Source organism: Nomascus leucogenys, chromosome 8 (genome assembly GCF_006542625.1).
Source record: "Nomascus leucogenys isolate Asia chromosome 8, Asia_NLE_v1, whole genome shotgun sequence".
In the NCBI taxonomy this organism is placed as follows: domain Eukaryota; kingdom Metazoa; phylum Chordata; class Mammalia; order Primates; family Hylobatidae; genus Nomascus; species Nomascus leucogenys.
In genome coordinates, this window is record NC_044388.1 from 65,774,639 (window position 1) to 65,783,928 (window position 9,290).

The following is a 9,290-nucleotide window of genomic DNA, read 5'->3' on the forward strand; positions in this document are numbered from 1 at the left end:
GTGTGTGTGTGGACACACACACTGTTTTTTTAATCCACTCATCCACTGATGGGCACTTACGTTGTTTCCATGTCCTGGCTATTGTGAATCATGCAATGAACATGAAGTCACAGATATCTTTTCGACATTTCAATTCTTTTGGCTACATATCCAGAAGTGGGATTGCTGGATCATATGGTACTTCTATTTTTAGTTACCAGCTGAGTTCTTGTACCATGCTTATAAAGGTTTAGGCTTTTTTTTAATGGAGTGTATTCTTTGTAACTGAAAACTTTTAGAAACCATTATGGCACCTTTAGTAGGTTTAGCTAGAGCTCAGTAATGGACATTGGGCCTCCAGGGACAGGGAACATTGGCATTCTTTTATCTATTGTCACTTCCCATTTCAAGCAGGCAAGTGAGTGGAAAGAGAGGGGAAAGATTAAAGAAAATGTATGTACCTTGCTCTCCAGTATACTTTGAATCAATGCATTAAGCCATTTGTGGCTGGGAAACTCAAGCTCTTCACATCTGTATTTGCCCTGCAGTGCTGCCTCTGACTTGACACTGGCCTACTCCTGTCAGTGGGCTTTGGGAGAAATGGAAAGTGCAATGGGATGTGAGAAAAGAGGCCTGTGCCTCTGACCACCTACCATGTGCCAGGTACTTGCATTTAATCCTTACAACAGTGATTGGTAGGTAATAGTATCCCCCATTTTTCAAAGGAAAAAACCTGCCCACAGTCATGGTGTCAGTATGGTGCAGAACCCGGATTTCAAAATGGTAAGCTGTCAGTCCTTTTGTGTGGTTATAAAGGGATACTTCAGACTGAGTAATTTATAAAGAAAAGAGGTTTATGGCCGGGCACGGTGGCTCATGCCTGTAATCCCAGCACTTTGGGAGGCCGAGGCAGGTGGATCACAAGGTCAGGAGATTGAGACCATCCTGGCTAACACGGTGAAACCCCATCTCACTAAAAATACAAAAACAAAATAAGTCGGGCATGGTGGCAGGTGCCTGTAGTCCCAGCTAGTCAGGAGGCTGAGGGAGGAGAATCACTTGAACCCGGGAGGCAGAGCTTGCAGTGAGCTGAGATCGCGCCACTGCACTCCAGCCTGGACAACAAAGTGAGACTTCGTCTCAAAAAAAAAAAAGAAAAAAGGTTTATTTGGCTCGTGGTTCTGCAAGCTGTACACGAAGCACAGTGCAGATGTCTGCTTCTGGTGAGGGCATCAGGAAGCTTCCAATTGTGGCAGAAGATGTAGGGGGAGCCAGTGCATCCCATGGCAAGAGTGGGAGTAAGAGGAGTGTGGGGAGGTGCCAGGCCCTTATAAACAACCTGATCTCACCTGAGCTCATAGAGTGAGAACTCACTCATTACCATGAGGACAGCACCACCATTCATAAGGGACCAGCCCCTATGACCTAATCACCTCCCACCATGCCCATGTCCAACAATGGAGGTCATATTTCAACATGAGATTTGGAGGGGACAAGCATCCAAACCATATCAGGTGGCCTGAAACCAAATCCCACATGCACACCACCTCACTGCACTGCTTTTGACCACTCCTTTTTCTAGTGAATTCTATGAGTTTCCATTGCTGTTCCTTAAGTAGAGCCTTTGGTTCTCTGTCTTGAGCCTCCTGTTACACATGAGCAGGCAACACTGACTTAGCGGAGAGAAAATGCCTACTTGTAGATTTGAATTTTGGGGGAGGATGGAGACAGAAGATTCCAGGGGAGCTGAAGCAGCCTTCAGGATTGTCCTGAACACATTTGATTTATTCTCGACCACAGTTGAATCTATCCTTTTGACCTTCAGCCTAACTTCTAACTACTTTTGTGCCCACTTATCACTGGAAGATCATATTAAAAAAAAAATTCTTCCAATGCAAATTTTCCACACCGTGTCTACTTCATCAATAGTATTTTCTTTTTTTTTTCTTTTGTTTTTTGAGACAGAGTCTTGCTCTGTCACCCAGACTGGAGTGTAGTGGCGCGATCTTGGCTCACTGCAAGCTCTGCCTCCCCGGTTCACACCATTCTCCTGCCTCAGCCTCCCGAGTAGCTGGGACTACAGGCTCCCACCACCACGCCTGGCTAATTTTTTTGTGTTTTTTAGTAGAGACGGGGTTTCACCGTGTTAGCCAGGGTGGTCTTGATCTCCTGACCTCCTGATCCACCCGCCTCGGCCTCCCAAAGTGCTGGGATTGCAGGTGTGAGCCACCACGCCCGGCCTCATCAACAGTATTTTCAAAGCACTCCATATGCTTTGTCATCTACGATGTTTGGCAATGTGCTTGGCATAAACCAATGCCCCCGTGGAAAGATAATACATTGGAAGAGTGCAACTGGGCAAATGTGAAGTTAAAAGAAGTATCTGAAGTCCCAAGAGGACTCAGGCGGTAGTTGTAGGTATAAAACCCTCCTCACAGATCATTTGGCTTGGGGCTTTCTCTGCAGCTATTGCTTTCTTTTTGTTTCTCAAATTTGTTTTTTTTTTTTTTTAGAGACAGGGTCTCACTATGTTGCCCAGGCTGGTCTCAAACTCCTGGGCTCAAACTATCTTCCTGCCTTGGCCTCCCAAAATCCTGGGATTACAGATGTGAGCCACCATACCCAGCCTTGCTTTCATTTTTAAAGAGTCATTCTGTGTTATAGATCAATATTTGAGAAGGAATATTGGTTGTAATAACATCAGTTGAACACCCTTTTTTCTTTTTTTTTTTTTAACCATTGTTACTCCTTTACTTTAAATATCCTGACTCTGACTTTTGGCTACCATTTACTGAGCATTCATTTGTGCCGAATGCACTGGCTTACATCCTCACAACCTCACAGCAGGCCTGGAATTGTCATCTCCATTTTACAGAGTTAATGTAATTTGCCCGAAGTCACAACTCAAATGGTAGAACTGTGAGTTGAAATGGGCATCTGTCTGATGGCAAAGAGTAACTGCCCCTGGATTATTTTAGCATCTTTTTCTATGTCACTAGGAATTGTCTTAGAAATTCTAATGAAAGCTAAATAAACATGCCTTCAATTCTGGGATCAAGATCAAATCTAAGGACTCTGAGGCGAGTTGTAGACATGATCAAAACTGTTAATAAGGATCACAGAACATAAACATCTCCATGCTCATTTTCTCTCATTTCTGTTGGCAACATTTGTTCGGTGATAATACTAAGGATTATTATGAGTAGTCATCTTGGCCTCAATCCACTTGTGCCTTTGTGGGGAAAATATACTAATGCTGTGATTTACTATGACGAACTCCTATAAAATCAAATAAGAGTATATCTCAGTTTATGTCAAAGAATATCAAGTAATCATAAGCTTTTAATAAACTTCACCTATTTTAATAATAACTTTGTATTTAAATAGACAATATAGTTACTAAAGGTGTATTGTTCAAGTCATCTACCACTAATTGCTTGCCTGACTCCTTTAAAACTCAGAGGAAAAGAAAAAGTACATACACACAATGAAATGCTATTCAGGCCGGGCACGGAAGCTCATGCCTGAAATCAGCACTTTGGGAGGCCGAGATGGGCTGATCATGAGGTCAAGAGATGGAGACCATCCTAAAAATTAGCTGGGCGTGGTGGTACATGCCGGTAGTCCCAGCTACTTGGGAGGCTGAGGCAGGAGAATTGCTTGATCCTGGGAGGAGGAGGTTGCAGTGAGCTGAGATCGCGCCACTGCACTCCAGCCTGGCGACAGAGTGAGACTCCATCTCAAAAAAAAAAAAAAAAATTAGCTGGGAGTGGTGGCATGCGCCTGGAGTCCCAGCTACTTGGGAGGATGAGGTGAGAGGATCACTTGAGCCCTAGAGGCAGAGGTTGCGGTGAGCCAAGATCATGCCACTGAACTCCAGCCTGGGCAACAGAGCCAGATCCTGTCTCAAAAAGGGAAATAAAAGGAGAAGAAAGAAGAGGAAAAGAGAGAGGAAGGGGTAGGGAGGGGGGAGGGGAGGGGAGGGGAGAAAGGAGAAGGTAAGGAGAAAATAAAGGGAAGGAGAAATGGAAGGGGAAAGGAAAAAGGGGAAAGGGAAGGAGAAGGGAAGGAGAAGGGAAAAGGGAAGGGAAGGAATGCTACTCAGCCATAACAAAAATGAAATCCTGTCATTTGCAGCAACATGGATGGAACTGGAGATCACTATGTTAAGTGAAATAAGCCAAGCAAAGAAAGACAAATATCGCATGTTCTCATTCATATATGGGAGCTTAAAGAGTTGATTTCATGGAGGTAGAGCATAAAATGATAGTTATCTGAGGCTGGGAAGGGTGTAGGGGGATGAAAAGAAGTTGATTAATGGGTACAAATATATAGTTAGATAGAAGGAATAAGTCCCAGCGTTCGATAGCACAGTAGGGTGACTATCATTAACAACAATTTATTGTATATTTCAAAATAGCTAGAAAAGAAGATTTGAGACCGGGCGCGGTGGCTCACGCCTGTAATCCCAGCACTTTGGGAGGCCGAGGCAGGCGGATCACGAGGTCAGGAGATGGAGACTGTCCTGGCTAACACGGTGAAACTCCTTCTCTACTAAAAATACAAAAAATTAGCTGGGCATGGTGTCGGGCGCCTGTAGTCCCAGCTACTCAGGAGGCTGAGGCAGGAGAATGGCATGAACCCGGGAGGCAGAGCTTGCAGTGAGCCAACATCGTGCCACTGCACTCCAGCCTGGGCAACAGAGCAAGACTCCGTCTCAAAAAAAAAAAAGAAAAAAAAGAAGATTTGAAATGTTCCCAATACAAAGAAATGATGAATGTTCCAGGTGATGAATATGCTGAGAAGCCACCATAGAAAAATACCCTGATTTGATCATTACACATTGTATGCAAGTATCAAAATATCACATGTACCCCATAAGTAGGTACAATTATTATATAGCAATAAAAAAAATTTAGTCTGGGCACGGTGGCTCACCCTTATAATCCCAGCACTTTAGGAGGCCAAGGTGGGAGGATTGTTTGAGCCCAGGAGTTAAAGACCAGTCTGGGCAACATGGGAGGCCTTGTCTACAAAACATTTTAACAATTAACCAGCCATGGTGACACCCACCTGTAGTCCCAGCTACTCAGGAGGCTGAGGCGAGAGGATCGCTTGAGTTTGGGAAGTCAAGGCTGCAGTGAACTGTGATTGTGCCACTGCACTCCAGCCTGGGCAACAGAGCAAGACCTTGTCTCAAAATTAAATTAAGTTAAAAACAAATTTTTAAGATTTTTTTTTTTTGAGACGGAGTCTTGCTCTGTCGCCAGGCTGGAGTGCAGTGGCACGATCTCGGCTCACTGCAACCTCCACCTCCCAGGTTCAAGCAATTCCCCTGCCTCAGACTCCCTAGTAGCTGGAGTCTACAGGCATGCACCACCACACCCAGCTAATCTTTTTTATTTTACTGGAGATGGGGTTTCACCGTGTTGTCCAGGATGGTCTCGATCTTCTGACCTCGTGATCTGCCCGCCTTGGCCTCCCAAAGTGCTGGGATTACAGGCGTGAGCCACTGCACCTGGCCAGAAATTGCTTTTAAACTGAGAGAAGACGAAGGAGAAAAGGAGATTTGAAGTCGTAATGGCAGAAGCAGGACCCATTGCAGTTTAGGAATCACCAAGTGAGAGCCTGGCACAGTATCATAACTCCTAAGAGAGTTTGAGGAGTAAAACTGCTCCTAAGAGACTTTGAGGAGTAAAAAGGACTTCTTTTACCAGGACTTGTCCTTTAAGTGCACATGTTGAATGTCTATGTCCGGGGCATACCGAGAATCTTGATCATTCACACTTTCGTAGCAGCTGCATTTCTTATCATCTTTGGCATAGTTCTTCAGCGTGCACAAAGCCTCTTATCTCGCCCACAGTCCCTCTCTAGACCATTGTCTCTTTCAGCTGCTTAGAGGCCACGTCCCTTAAATCTCCCAGCTGTCTTTCTTACCTCTCAGCCCTTGCTTCCTTTATCTGTATTTTAAAAAAAAAAACAATCTTTCCCAGCTGCCACTTTTGGCACAGTGGTGGTCTCTCAGTTCTCTCAGAATGAGACATTTCAGCAAGATGATGTGGAGAAGAAACATAACCATTTTAACAATGCATTTTCAAAATTGGCCCTGAAGTTCTATCAAGAAAAAAATTTCATCCCAGCTTTCTTACAACCTGTGCATGAATCAACCTCGTGCATTTCTGAAAGGGTGAGACATCCCGGAGGCTTGTGCACAGAAAGGCAAGCAATAACCACAGGGCACTTAATTGTCCAAAATAAGAGATTTTTCTCCTTAGAAATGCAGATTCTCTGTGGCTGCAGCCTCACTGAGTTTCTGTAATGCTCTCAGTTGGATACAATGCTAACCAGCATCCCCACTGTGCACAGATATGTAAATGCTAGAAGCTGGAGAAAAAATTCATTTTATTGGAAACTGTTTGGCTTCACTTGGCTACTGCCAATACCTCTGGTTGATTCCAAGCTTCTGTACTCAATGTGATTGTCAGTGCACAGGATAATTCTTACAAGAGAATTTTGATGGTTCTGCAGAGTTACCAGATTTTCTTTTTTTTTTTTTGAGACAGAGTCTCGCTCTGTCGCCCAGGCTGGAGTGCAGTGGCGCGATCTCGGCTCACTGCAAGCTCCGCCTCCCAGGTTCACGCCATTCTTCTGCCTCAGCCTCCCAAGTAGCTGGGACCACTACAGGTGCCCGCCACCATGCCTGGCTAATTTTTTGTATTTTTAGTAGAGATGGGGTTTCACCGTGTTAGCCAGGATGGTCTCGATCTCCTGACCTTGTGATCCGCCTGCCTCAGCCTCCCAAAGTGCTAGGATTACAGGCGTGCACCACCTCCCCCAGCCTAGATTTTCTTAATGTGATGAGTTCTGAGTGATTAAGAGATATAGTATATCAGTATTTGAGGATTTTTATAACTATGCAATAAGTCTTGTGGATCTCTGCACAGCAGAGAGGGGGGATTTGGAATGGCACACTGCCAGGCACTGCTAAGAGTTTTTGGCTCGGCAATTGTCACTCCTTCATTCCCATTCAAGAAAATCCTCAAAAAAATACAAGTGTCTTGGGTAATATACTTGCTCCCTTTGGGGGAGCAAATTTAATCCAGGAAATTTGAACAAATTTGTTGAAATATCTTTGTGTTGCCAGTACACCATTAAGACAAATTATTCTCCCAAAGAATGATATCAACCAATGTTAAAGGTAAATCTCTTAATTGTACAGAAATACATAGCCACCATGCTATAAAGTAAGTTCAAACTTTTTTTTTTTTTTTTTTGAGACAGAGTTTCACTCTTGTTGCCCAGGTTAAGTGCAATGCCACGATCTCCACTCATTACAATCTCTGCCTTCCAGGTTCAAGCAATTATCCTGTCTCAGCCTCCCAAGTAGCTGGGAGTACAGGCCCCTGCCACCATGCCCGGCTAATTTTTGTATTTTTTAGTAGAGATGGGGTTTCATCATGTTGGCCAGGATGGTCCCGAACTCCGGACCTCACGTAATCCATCCGCCTTGGCCTCCCAAAGTGCTGGGATTACAGGTGTGAGCCACCGCGCCTGGCAGAAACTTTTTATATATTCAATGAAGTCCAGGTTCTTGGGGTAAAGGGAAAATCAGCAGCTAAGGTCTATCTAAGCTGTATTTACTCATTGGGAGCATCTTCTTAAGCAAAATCAATCACCGCATCTGAACTTATTCTGAAGAAATCTGCATTGATTATAGTCTACCTAAAGGAGCAGCTGAACTGATACACAGCATATGCGTCTCCAAGCTGAAACGGGAAAATTCAAATCTTAGTATTGCTAATTAGATAACAGTTCAGATCCTGATAGAAATAGCTTGTATTAGAAGGCTAGAGGTTCTGTAACTGTAAAAGATAAACTGGTGTTGGGCCGGGCATGGTGGCTCACGCCTGTAATCCCAACACTTTGGGAGGTTGAGGCGGGTGGATCACCTGAGGTCGGGAGTTCGAGACCAGCCTGACCAACATGGAGAAACCCCGTCTCTACTAAAAATACAAAATTAGCTGGGCGTGGTGGCGCATGCCTGTAACCCCAGCTACTCGCGAGGCTGAGGCAGGAGAATTGCTTGAATCCGGGAGGCAGAGGTTGCAGTGAGCCAAGATCGTGCCATTGCACTCCAGCCTGGGCAACAGGAGTGAAACTCCATCTCAAAAAAACAAAAAAAAGATAAACTGGTGTCATATTTGAGATCCTCCGATTCCAGAAGTTTGTAATCTAACTGAGTTGGCTCAGACCTTCATAGCCCTGGGGCAGACAAATGATACAGGGAGTACAGTCTACAAATTAAAATTTTAAAATGAAAATTGCTGTAATTTTTCATTTCTAGAATCATGCTTTGTCTTTTTGTCGTAATAGTGTTCTCCTTTCCTGTTCTAATACAAAGATATCAATGCTAAAATCTAACCTTTACTGGGCACTACTGGGCATTTCCTCTGTATAAAAAGCTCAGTACACATTGCTGGGATTTTGCTTCTGTGGAATAGCCAGTCTGTGACTCCTAACATGTCCTTGACGTTCTTAATTTTTACTAGGTCTTTGAATAACTGACTTTTTCAAATCTCTATTAGAATGAAGTAGGAGTAACTAAAATGGTGGAAGCTGGGGTTTTTTTTTTTTTTTTTTTTTTGGAGACAGAGTCTTGTTCTGTCCCTCAGGCTGGAGTGCAGTGGCACAATCTCAGCTCACTGCACACTTCGCCTCTCGGTTCATGGCATTCTCCTGCCTCAGCCTCCCAAGTAGCTGGGACTACAGACACCCGCCACCACACCTGGCTAATTTTTTTTTTTTTTTTTTTGTATTTTTAGTAGAGACAGGGTTTCACTTTGTTGGCCAGGATGGTCTCAATCTCCTGACCTCGTGATCCGCCCGCCTCAGCCTTCCAAAGTACTGGGATTACAGCTGTGAGCCACCGCACCCAGCTGAAGCTGGTTTCTTAAAATTAAAATTTTCGCTATTTTATAGATCACTTATCTTTCTTATAATCATCCCAGAGGAATTATTTGCAATGGTAATGGTAAAATTTTAATCATTTTCATGAACTCAGGTCGAGTGAGATACACCCAGTATATGTTTATAGATTCTTCTTTTTTCAGACACAGAAGAGATGTTAGTTAACACTGATACGGATCCAAGCATAAAAACTATAGAAAGGCTACAGGAACATGCAAATGTATCAAAGAGTGAGGCAAGGTATTCGCTAAAGGTGGCAAAATAAAAATAGCATGCAACATGGTATAAAGAATCATAAATTTAAACAAAGAGAAGCGTTGAACTATTTAACTGTTCCAGTTACT